The sequence below is a fragment of the Phoca vitulina genome, unplaced genomic scaffold, assembly GCF_004348235.1.
Source record: "Phoca vitulina isolate PV1807 unplaced genomic scaffold, GSC_HSeal_1.0 scaffold13, whole genome shotgun sequence".
In the NCBI taxonomy this organism is placed as follows: Eukaryota; Metazoa; Chordata; class Mammalia; order Carnivora; family Phocidae; genus Phoca; species Phoca vitulina.
The window spans coordinates 46,903,517-46,915,902 of NW_022589716.1; positions in this window are offsets into that span (position 1 = coordinate 46,903,517).

Here is a 12,386-nt window from a genome sequence, read left to right on the forward strand (position 1 = left end):
TTTGTGCTTCAAAGAACACCATCAAGAAAATGAAAAGATCCACAGAATGAGAGGACATATTTATAAATCATATATCTGATGAGGGACATTTATCTAGAGTAAATTTGTTAAAAACTCCTACAGCTCAACAATAAAAAGCAAAAAACCCAATTTAATAATGGGCAAAGGATTTGAATACACATATTTCCAAAAAAGATATAAGAGTGGCCAATCACCTTCTAAAAAGATGTTCAACATCATTGGTCCTTAAGGAAATGCAAATCAATCACAAGCATGTCATAGCCACTCAGGATGGCTATAATAAAAAAGACACTAATTAGGATGTGGAGAAAGTGGGACCCCCACACATTGCTGGTAGGAATGTAAAATGGTGCAGCTGCTGTGGAAGACAGTTCCCCACTTCCTCACTGAGTTAATTATAGAGTTACCATATGACCCACTAATTCCTCTCCTAGGTTTATACCCAAGAGAAACAAAAACATCTGACCACACAAAAGCTTGTACATGAATGTTCATTGCAGCATTATTCATAGTAGCCAAAAAGTAAAACAACCTAAACGTCTACCAATCATGAGTGGATAAACAAGATACGTCCATACAATAAAATATTGTGCAACCACAAAAAGGAATGAAATCTAATACGTGCTACGACATGGAAAAGCCTTGAAAATACTATCCTAAGTGGAAGAAGCCATGCATTTATATGAAACGTCCAGAGCAGGCAAATACATAGAGACAAATTAAATTAGTGGTTTCCAGGGGCTGAGGGGAAGTAAGAAAGGAGAGGGACAACTAATGGGTATGCAGTTTCTTTTTGCAGTGATGAAAATGTTATGGAATTACGTAGTGGTGATTCACAAGCACAAGATCTGAATATAATAAAAACCATTGAATAGTATAGTCTAAAAAGGTGAATTATATGGCATATTAATTATATTTCAATAAAAAGTATTAATTGAGCTGTACACTTAACATTAGTGCACTTTACTGTATATATGCCATTTTGCAGTAGAAAATAAGGGGGATATATTTAGATTAATCTAAATTAAAAGAGAATAAAAAAATGTATCTTAGTCCATAGATCTAACAATCAACTGCAATGCATTGTTACTGATCGATCCTAGGGTTTTTTTAGACTATAAAATATGTTCTGAGGACATTTATGCAAACTTGAATATGGAGTAAAATAAGTATTGATGCTATCCATGGAACTGATCACTGTTGCAGGTAAGAGAATGGTATGTGTGAATGTGAGAGAGCATCCTGATTTGTTGGAGATGCCTCCTGGTGTATCCCAATATTTCTGATGTATTTTTCAGTAGTTTAGCCGTGTGTATGTGGACAGAGGAACAGAGAGAGAGAGAAAGGGAAGGCAAATATGGCAAAACATCAATGCTTGTTGAATTCAGACAGTGAAGCATGGATGTTCTTTATACTTATTGTCATGTTTAAAGGTTTTATTTTGTTTTGCTTTTTGATTTTAGGAGAGAGAGCCCATGTGAACAGGGTGAGGAGGCAAAGGGAGAGGGAGAGAGAAAATCTTAAGCAGAGCCCAGTGCGGAGCCTGATGCAGGGCTCGATCCCATGACCCTGAGATCATGACCTGAGCCGAAACCAAGAGTCAGACGCTTAACCAACTAAGCCACCCAGGTGCCCCTGTTGAAAGTTTTTTCGTGGTAAAAATGTTAAAAGGAGAGAGAAGAGAGAGAATGGCTGTGAATGTTTGAGTTATCCTCCATGACAGCCCCACAGATGGTCCCGTGCCGTTGCCATGTGTGGGTTGGGTTCCAGGCAGAGCCCCGGCCGCCTCTCCATCCTGGTTGTGCCCAGTGGAGACATGGCTCCTGGGGGAGTCCTGCAGAGCTGGCTCCACACGGATCCCTGGCAAGCAGTGGGAAGTGCTGGTCAGGCTGCCCCAGGCCTGAGGCCTGGGAGTGGGGAGTGGTTGTACTCCGCCTGCAACTTTTGGCCATTATGGTCCTCACGTTCATCCAGATGAGGGCAGTTGGTTGAAAGCTGACTCCATGAAAAGAAATGCAGTTTTCCTAAAGCCTCGTGGCCCTCATTCAGAAGTGAAAAATCCTGAATGAGCCTGGGATCTGTTCAAAAATAATATGCCAAACTGGAGTCATCTCTAGAGAATGGAGAAAGACTGGAGAAAAACTCACCAAGAGAATCAGGCTTGGAAGAAAATTATGAGGAGCTGGAGGACAAACTCAACCCCAATGGAGGAATCACCTTCCCAAGAATGAGAGGTGAGTGGAGATAGCCCAATGCTCAGCATGCAGAGAGGGAATGGCCCAAACTGCAATGATGATCCAGTCACCGAAAGTGACTCGGGGTCCTGGAAGCACAATCATCTTCTCCCAGTGGGGAATCGGGCCCCGGGGCCGTCCCCAGCATGGCCCCTCACCAACGTTCTTACTTCCATCTGAGAGCTGTCCTCTTCCCTCCATCCCCTCTTCCTGTGGATTTGAGGGAATAGTTCATGAGAAGAACTTCTGCCCTCTGCATCCTTCTTAAGAAGGGCTTACAGACCCGGCCTTAAAACCCTTTTTCAGCCTGGCTGTCCATCCTCCTTCATACCCTGAAAATGGAGGTGAGTTCCTTCAGCTTAATTTAAACTTCAGAACCCAGAAGTGCACTCACAACACTTTGGGTTCCATCTTTGTTTTATGCTTGTTTTTACAAGGAATCTTGAGCTGTCTGTCCTTAGTGGTTTAAGAAGCAACCTGGATGTAGTGGCTCAGAGCTGGAGGGACTGAGGCATAGGGGTGGGGGGGTTCCACAAGGTAAGGAAATACATCAGAGGCCAAGGGGGCCAGGTTCTGGCTTCCCAATCGGGGATCAAAGCTGGAGAAGTCCCAAGGCCAGATTGAAGGTGCTGGGGCAGCTGGAGGGAGATGTCCCATCCAGAGAAGACTGCCAAAGGGCACCTACATGTGAGTCCAAGGGGCTAGGTGGCCATGCAGTGGGCACCTCACGTGGGGTCAGTGATTCAGGAAGTACCCCCATGACAAAGCTGGTTACATGTTGAATTCCCTGGCAGACCAGAGGTTCACCATGGGGACTGGGGCTGCTACATGCCCAGGAGGTTTCTTTGAGGGCTGAGAGGCCAGCTAACATATGAAAAGATGTTCTGCTCACTAACAAAGAAAATAAAAGTTTAAAAAGGAATGGAAGATCGGCTTTAACCAATTAATTTGGTAAATCATAACAATTTTGATCCCACCTATTGTTTCACAAGCTATGGAGATAAATGCTTTTCAGTGTATTGTTGGGGCATAAAGGGGAGCTTGGAGAAAACTTGGTAAACACCCCAACCCTCAGATTCATAGACCAGGGTAGGAGATGGGGAGGCAAGGAGCCAGGATACCAGATCTACCTCCACAAGGGCCCCTGAGGGCATTGCAGGCCATTTGTAGAATGAGGTCTCCAGGGTAGGAGTCTTGGTGGTCCTGGTAGAAGCCTGGGTGGGAGCAGATGCAGGGGGAGGGCTGAGCAGGTAGCCAGGAGGGGAAGGGAGGAGAGGGCAGTCTTGTAAGGGGCATGTGGAGAGGGAACTGCTGAGCAAAGGGGAGGCAGCAGGGGTTTAGGGCTGTGGGAGGGAAGGGCCAATGACCCTCTGTCCAGAGTAGATTACCCCCTCCCCAATCCAAATAGGATCTCACATCTGACCCCATCACATCCGACCCACCTGTCTGATGCCTGATGTCCTAGGATGTCCTTTTTTGGCTCTGTGCTTGGAAGGATTGGCATGGAACATTCTAGGACAGGGAGGTGGCCACCACTGGGGCATTGTGAGCTCCAAGCAGCGATGGCCTCTGCCCTACATTGTTGCTCTCAACTAGGGATAGAGGGGCCCAGACATACCAGGTAAAAGTGAGATAGGTCAGGGCCGGGGCGGGGGGGGGGGGGGGGGGCAGGTGTTTGACCAGGTGTGACTCGAAGGAGAATATAGTTTCAGAGTCCACTATCAAATGGTGCACCTCCCCTAACTTAATCATAGCCAAGAAGCTGGTTGGAGTGATCCAATAATCTCTTTATCCCAGAAACAGGTATAGCCAGAATTGTGTTAGATACTGGCAAGGAGAGAGTCCAGGGTATGTAATTGATCTAGTTACCAGAGGTCAGGGAAAGATGACCAACCAGGGGACTTTGAGCTGAGTCTAAAGGGGGATTAGGAATCACCCTCACTAGGAGAAGGGGTCAGGGAGTAAGGGCCTTATGGGCAGAGGGGAGCCCATCCACCAAGGCCCCAGGAGAGGAGCAGACCTCTTTTTTTTTTTAATTTATTTATTTATTTGAGAGAGAGAGAAGAGTATGAGTGGGGGAGGGGCAGAGGGAGAGAATCTCAAGCAGACTCCCCTGCAGGACTCCATCTCACAACCCTGAGATCATGACCTGAGTGGAAACCAAGAGTCAGATGCTTAACTGACTGAGCCACCCAGGCGCCCCAGAAGACCTCTTTCAGGAGCCCACAGGACCAGTATGAACACATGGGCTGCTACTATTGTGAGGTTAATTCCTAAAATACATATTTTCAGACCTCTCTCGTGTCCCCAAAGCCCAAAAGTAAAGAGCTGGTTGCACTGTGAGAAAGCTGAAAGGCACAAAGGGCAGGGACAGTCACTCTTGCCCTAGTCCCACTCTCAGAGGTTCACCAGGTAGCCTCCATGTTGGGGAGACAGAGGAAGCCATCAGAGGCAGGAGCCTATCTCCCACCTCCCTAGCCCTACATGTGCATTTGAGCTGGTTCTGGGGTTACTGCCCCCATTTCAGAGTAGGGATTACAGCCTTTGGCTCAGGCCTCCGTGGGCTCACCACTGGTCCGCAGGGCATGTGCGTGTGCTAATACTTTCAGGCTCTGAAAAATGGACGCTTTTATCCTTTTCTCTTGTTTTTCTACTTGATCTGTCACTTCCTGAGAAGGGTGTGTTGTTAAATCCCCCATATTTATGGATTTATTTAAATATTTTGAAGCTTCTTTTTTAGGCCAATAGAGGTGATTTATTCTTGGTGGAATGTGTCTTTTATCAAAATTAAGTACGCTTCTTTGTTCTTTTTAACATTTTTACCCTCAATTACATCTTCCCACATAACGGTTACACTTTTCTTTTTGTCTACATTTGCCTGTTCTATCTTTTGTATTATTGTTTTTTTCCCATTTCTCTTTATTCCATTTTAGGTATGTCTTTTGTAAATAAAGTATAGCTGGATTTTCTGTTTTAATCCAATTTGAGAGGCCCTATCTTTTAATAGATTAATATAATCCATTTGCATTTATTCTTCCCAGTTTAATTTTTCTATTTATTACTTTTGCTGTTTTTCCCATCCTGACATTCCTCATTTAATTCTTTTTGTTCCATTTTTCCTCTCTACTTTCTTGAAAGTTATACCTTTTGTTTCTGCTCTTCTAGTCATTATCTTTAAATTAACACATACACACATATTATTGAAATTCTGGTGTTAACTAACATCTGTATTCTTTCTCCCAAAATATACTAGTTTCTCAAAATCCTTTCATTCACCCCTTCTCACCAGCTCCAGTGTTATCATTAGAAACTTCCATCTAATTAGTAATATCTTGCTTTATTGTTTTCATTGATACTATTCGATCATATCATGAAGATTTCCGATGTTCTCACCACCTCAGTGTGATCCTTTATGAGAGAGCCTTGTGGATTGTCCCACTTCCCCTCATAGTTCTATCATTTTTGCTTTATAGATTTTCAAGTTTGTTATTGCATATAATAAGAGCTGTGCTCATGATATTTCTTCAGTGGTTGTTCCTTTCATGTATGAAATGTACATCTCGGTGATGATTTTCTACTTGCATCCCAAGCCCCCTTTTCTGCCCTGTTTGGTACCCTAGAGGCTGGCCTCGGATGGACTGCAGCTTCTGATCCCTGCCCTCCCTGGCTTCCAGGATACCAGAGGGTGGGAGGGGAATGAGCTCAAGTTCCAGGTTCTCCCACCACCCAGTCTCTCCCTGCAGGGCTGTGGGATGGACATAGCTGCATTTCTTATCAAAGACTGCAGCCACTGCCCCCTCTTCCAGCCACAACTGCCCTGGATCCTAAGAACATCACCCTGTCCCCATCCTCTGGAGACCTAGGCTAGTACTTGGGTGCCTTGCCATCTCTTGTTGGTTCCTTCAGCCCGCCAATACCTCTGTAAATAAATTTTTATTTCACTAGTAACTTTTCTATTAACCCTTCAAGTGTTTCCTTCCAGAACATGACTGATCCATTATCTTTGCTTCTTTAAAATGTTTTTTGCCTTGTATTTTATTTTGTCCTATACTATTACTACACCTCCTTCATGTGTGTTAATATTTACCTGTCAGTCTTTATCTTTTAATAGACATGTTTAATCCATTCACATTTGCTACTCTTAATTGAGTGAATCAATACGATTATTCTTCCTCAACAGAGACTATTTTCTTGGCATCATTTTACCCCCCTCTGCTCTTCTCACATATCCCAAACTATTTTCAATCAATATTTCTGTAAACCATATACCTTTAACATATGTCTCTGCTCACCATTGCTTCTTGTCTTTCACAACTTCCTCCTGGATTTTTTTCATTACTCCAGTACCTGCTTTATTAATTTTCTCAGTGAGATCTGTGAGAGTGGCAAACTTCTTAGAATACTTTTATATGCAAAAACACCTTCACCTCATTGTCAGCCTTTGCTGACAGTATGGCTAGGTATAGGAAGCTAGCTGCAGAGTTACTGTGTCTTGGCACTTGAAAGACACCATTCTTTAATTTCTTCCCTTCACTTTTGCTGATTTCATTTGAATCTCATTCTCTGTAGATAGTCCATGTATTTTGCTGATAACTATCAGGGTTGAGTTGGTATCCTTGGTGTAATGAAATTTTACCATTATGTGTCTAGTTCTTTGTTTTACAGTGGTCTGCTCTCCTCTACACTGGTGTGTTTTCAATTTGAAGATTGATTTATTTCTTTGGTTTAACAGGTTCTCCATCTTATTTTTTGAAAATATTGCTTCCTATCTAGTCCTTCTTTCCTTCCATTCAGGAGTCCCTACTAGATAGATATTAAAACTTCTAGATTCAATGTCCTCTAACTGTTCTTTCAAACTTCCCATCTATTTCATTCCATTGTGCTGCATTGTTCTGCAGTGTGCCCCATCTATTAGTCTTTCACATGAAATATTATATACTTCATTTCCACAATCTCTATTTTTTTCAAAACCCTCCACCTTTGTTTTATAGATAAAGTTATAGTTCTTATCTCTCTAGTGGTATTACTGATAGTGTTTGGTTAGTGTTTTTTAATGACAGCTTTTAGAAATTCCTGAAGATTAGCCTCCTAGCCCCTCCTCAAGTGGGGCTTAAGGATCGCATTGGCATCCCTCAAACAGCTGCTGACCCCTACTTGTGTTCCTCTGTTCTGGCCAAAACCCCTTACCCTGTCTGGGTGGCAGTTTTCTCCATTTGGGAGATTCCTCACAGTTTCAGGTCCATCACGGAGTCTCCTGCTTATTTGCAAGGGGGATGGTCCTTTTTCTTCTAAATTGTGGAATATTTTCATTATCAGTATGGATAGAGCACAAGAAGAGGCAACTCTAGCCTTTGGTAGTCCTTTGTCCTGAACCAGGACTCTCTGCCCTGCTTTTAATTTTTTCTATGAAAGTCTCTATGAAATTCTTTCCTATTTTATGCTTTCTGTTGCTACCAGGAATGGGACATTTCCCCATAGCATCATTGTTATATGTTGGATTCTCCAAGAAGGTGACTTCTGGGACTACTGCCATGGAAGAGAGGGGAATGAAGCAAGATTGAGCAGAGAGAGGGCAAGCTGTGATGGGGAGCCCATCAGAGCTGTCGTGGTGACTTTGACCCCTGCCTCCCTCAGTCATTAGATGTGTCTTGGGTAGGGTGTGTTCTTGATTGGATGGCTCTTTGTCTCTGATGCCATCCCTGAGGGGCTCTATCTGAAGGCTATCTGCTGACTGCACTCCCAGCAGATGGAGCAACAGTCCTTCTATGAAGAAAGCTCTGGGTGGCACATCTCTATGCCTACCACAGTTGTTTAACTGGCTTTTTATATTTATAGGGGGGTTATTTACATGTGTATATTTACCCTTCATTCAGCTACCTTACAGAAGTCCCTTAAACTGTAATGAATTTTCTATTTATTCAGGGAGATGTAATTGCACATACATTAATTAATGATAATTTTGCCGGCTTGTTTACAAGAGTTATACCCCCCTTTGCAGTTTCCCAATGTGTTATTGCATTAGCCAGAATTTACCCCAAAATAACTGTTTATAAAAATGGTCATATAGAGACAGGAGGTGGGGTGGGAGAAGTGGATGAATGATGTCAAAAGGTACTAATATCCAGTGATAAAATAAATAATTCATGGGGATGTAATGTTCAGCATGGTGGAAATAGTTAATAATACTGTATTGTGTACTTGCAAGTTGCTAAGAGAGTAAATCTGAAACGTTCTCATCATGAGAAAAAAAATTGTTTGAACTATTTAAGGTGATGGATGGTGATCATTTTGAAATGTATACAAATATCAAATCATGTTGTACACCTGCAACTAATATAATGTTATATGTCAATTATACCTCAATAAAAATAAATTAAAAAATAAATGGTCATAACTGAGAGCTCTGTTTTACTCTTGATTGCCCATGAGAATCTTGGGTGATATTAGCTGTTGCCTTGAAATGTTTCTTCTCTCCATTTAAGGAAAACTCCTTTTAAGCCCCATAAAAGTGCAGTAGATGGAGACTGAGAGCGGCTAGAACAGTATCTAGTGAGTGGCATTGTTCTGTTCTCCTGTATTTAGTTGATGGGTACTGTCTACTTGTGGCAAATGACACTGGTTTCCCATTGACACGTTCCTTAGTGAACCCGTGAACTCCTAATGATTGCTCTTTGGTTTCTAAGTGTTCTCGAACTGTGCATGTGATGATCTATGCAACAATTTTTCCTGGGGCTGATATACTCCAGCTCATGGGGCTCCAGCCCCTCCAATCTACCCTTTGAAAGATGGAAGCATCTTTTGTCCATCTCCATCCTGGTAGCAACTCTATGTCCTTGCTTCCCTCACCTGGGAAGATTGGAAGAACATTGGTTCTGGGAGATGTTGTTCCAAGGACATGATCCAAGGATTGGAAATTCTGGGATCTGGCTGGTGCTCTCTCCCCATCTCAGTCTGCATTCCTGTGACCCAGGTATGGGCCCCTCTTTCCCATCTGAGGATAATTCCCACCAAGGAAGAAGGAGAATCAAAGCAGGAACAGACTCTTGCAGCCTCGGCTGTACTGACTGGCAAGGCAGAGCTAGGCCCTCAAGATGGCAGAAGGAGATGGAGAAAATGCCTTGGAGGTGTCCCTTCCCCCTACTGCCGCTCTCCCACGAGATCCTCTTCCTCTTCTGAAGGATCTCACATCTCCATTTGCTCTCCATGAGTCAGATCATGCCTCCCCCAGTAACGCACTCACTGGTTATATTTTCTTCTTGCTCACAACCCCGCAGTGGCCTCGCGGTCCTCAGAGGCGCTGCTGTCAGTCCTGCATCGATCTGGCATTAAATCAGGCATCACGTCATGGGGATGTAAAGACCCTCTTAATTCTCACCCAGTCTTACTTATTACCTTCCTCAGAAAGCCTCAGTTTGCTTCTAAACTGCCTTTAACATCTCTCTAATACGCTTTAATCTCCTTTTTGAGAGAGAGAGAGAGTAGGCATCAGGCCCAGGGCCTTGGCAGGGTGGAAGAGCAGGCTAGAACTGAGTGCTGTTGTCAGTTGTAGGCATTCGTTGTGTTTGCTTCACACTTACTTACCTTCAGCGATGGTGGTCCTGGCTTTTGAGTTTTTTGTGAAGCTCCACAGACACATTTGTTTAGGGTGTTTAAAGTGAACAAAATTAAAGGAACTTATGAAGTAAACAAAAGCATAAATGGTCCAACGCCATGACCAAATGCACAATGACAGAGGTCTGGGGGACGCTGGTTTACAGACTGAAGCCTGACCAAGGATGGTCCCACCCCAACCTGATTTTCCTACATCCCTATCATGCCCCCAGGAGCCAGGTAAGAGGAGTCACTGCCTTGGGCTTCCCCGCCTAGGGGTCCCCTATCTGAACTGCTTGTCCCTCTCATTTTCTTGTGAAAAAGCCATGCCACTTGCCTGGGTCATCTCGGGGGCGACTCCTGTTGAGACCACAGAGTGCTCTGCTCTCCCTCTCCTAGAGCGTCTCCCATGCCACCTCCCACTGTCGGGCTCTGGCCCAGTCCCGAAGGGCAAGCTGTGGCTGGGGGCACATTCCATGGCCAGTTCTGAAAGAGCAGAGCCTCGCCAGGCCGGTCAGTAGATCGGTGAGCCAGGCTGGTGTGAGCACCTGCTCTGTGCAAGGCCCTGGCGTGGGGGTTGTGTGCTTCATGTGGGGTAACATCTCTTCATCCGTTTGGAATGCACTTGGCTCTAAGAAACAGAAGACCCCAACTTCAGAAGCTTAAGCCAGCAGGGCATTGTTGTCATATGGTGAGGAGCCCAGAGGCAGCAGTGCGGGCTCTGGCTTGCCGCTCTCTGGTGTGGGCAGGAAGCTCGCTCTTTCTGTCCCTCCGCCCTGCCATCCTAGCTGGCTTTGGCTCCCACACCCGCCCCTCAGACCTCACATTCCAGTTGGAGGCAGGAAGTGGGAAAGAGGGCACAGTGCCAGGCTTGACTTCCCAGAACCCGCAGAAGACTCAGCTGACATTTCATTAGTTGGTCGGGGTCCCGTGACCACCCCCAGTTGCAAGGGAGCCTGGAAAAGAGAGGCTTTTCCAGCTGTGCTGAGATAATAGCCATTCCTCCCCCAAAATAAGGAGAAAGAAGAGAGGAATGGATATTGAGCAGGTGACCAAGGGTGTCTGTGTGGTGCCCACTTTGCAGATGACAACACTGAGGCTCAGAGACGTAAATTGGAACTCCAACTGGATCTGCCTGATGCCGGGCCTGGCAACTGTCTCGCACAGCATCCCTTTTTATCTTACTCTGTGGGGCCCAAAGAAGTCCAAGAGGGAAGAATTCACATCATTCATTCATTCATACAAGAAACCTGCAGTCCCTGAGCCTATGTGAGGGCTTGTGCTGGACACTGAAGACATGGGGGTGAATCAGGCCAGGCTCTGTCCTCAGACTTCCCAGTGCAGAGGGTAAGCTGGACCCAGCATGTCACGTGTGGCCTAGAGGCTGAGGGCTGGCTGCAATGCATTGTCAATGCAGGGCCGGCAGGCACAGTAGGAGGTAGGAGGGCCCTCCAGTTGTGGATGCAGAGAGGATGTCTACTTTCTGGGCTTAGGCCCAAGTGCTCTGTGAGCATTAACTCACCTAATCCTCAAAATAACCCTACACACAGATACTATTCCTATCCTTCCACATAGAGGCAGAGAAACTGAGGCACAGAGAGGGTAAGAGTTGGTGACACAGCCAAGCAGTCCGACCCTAGGCAGCTGGCTCCAGAGGCCACGCTCCTGTGCCACCCTGCCTGGCCCACCTGAGTCAGCAGAGGGAAGGAGGTGGTGAGCGGCATGTCACAGGCAGTGTGCAAGCTGGCGCCTCCATCAGAGATGCTGCGTCCCGGGCAGCAAAACAGGCAATGTGACTTCCCATGTGCCTAGTGGCCTGGCGGGTGTCTGACACAGGGAGGCAGAGGGCAGCTGCAGCGGCTGCCGAGGCCCCGGGTGTCCAGCCCCTCTTGCAGACATGCAGGGTGATGTTTTATGTCTTAATTAAACGGAGAGGAGTTTAATTGATGAGCAGCCGGCTGGCCGCGCCAGCTTCCTGGCTCCCTACCCCAATGACTCATGCACGCAGCGGCCCCAGATGCCGAGAGCAGGCTAATAGATTTGCAACGCTGATCACCGCTCCAGACCCACTTAGCGAGGCTCCAGGAAGCCTCTTGCCACCCTAGGATTGGATTGAATTGCTTTTCATTTCGAGCATTGTCCCATAAATCCCTCACACATCAGCCCACCCCGCGGAGGGCCTCCTCCTGTGCCGGCGCAGAGGCCTCCAGCTCCATCAGAAGGGAAGCTGCCATGGGCTGGGAAGAGCCGCTCCCGTGGTGGGGGGGGGGGGTGGCCAGGCCGGGGACATCTGTGGCCTGGCCCCGTGCACGGCATTCCCACCGCGGTTGTCCAGCCCACCCCGCCTGTGACCCACATGCTTTCCTGTGTTTCATAAATGACCAGGGAGAGACCCAGAGGGGGCCGCTGACCTGTATAGGGCTGCTTGGCTAGGAAGGGTCTACCTGGTGGTTTCCCCCACGCTGTTGAAATCCACAGCCCCTCCCCACCGTGTCACAGGGTGGTGACTCTCTGCTTCCTCATGGAAGACTAAGTGGGCCA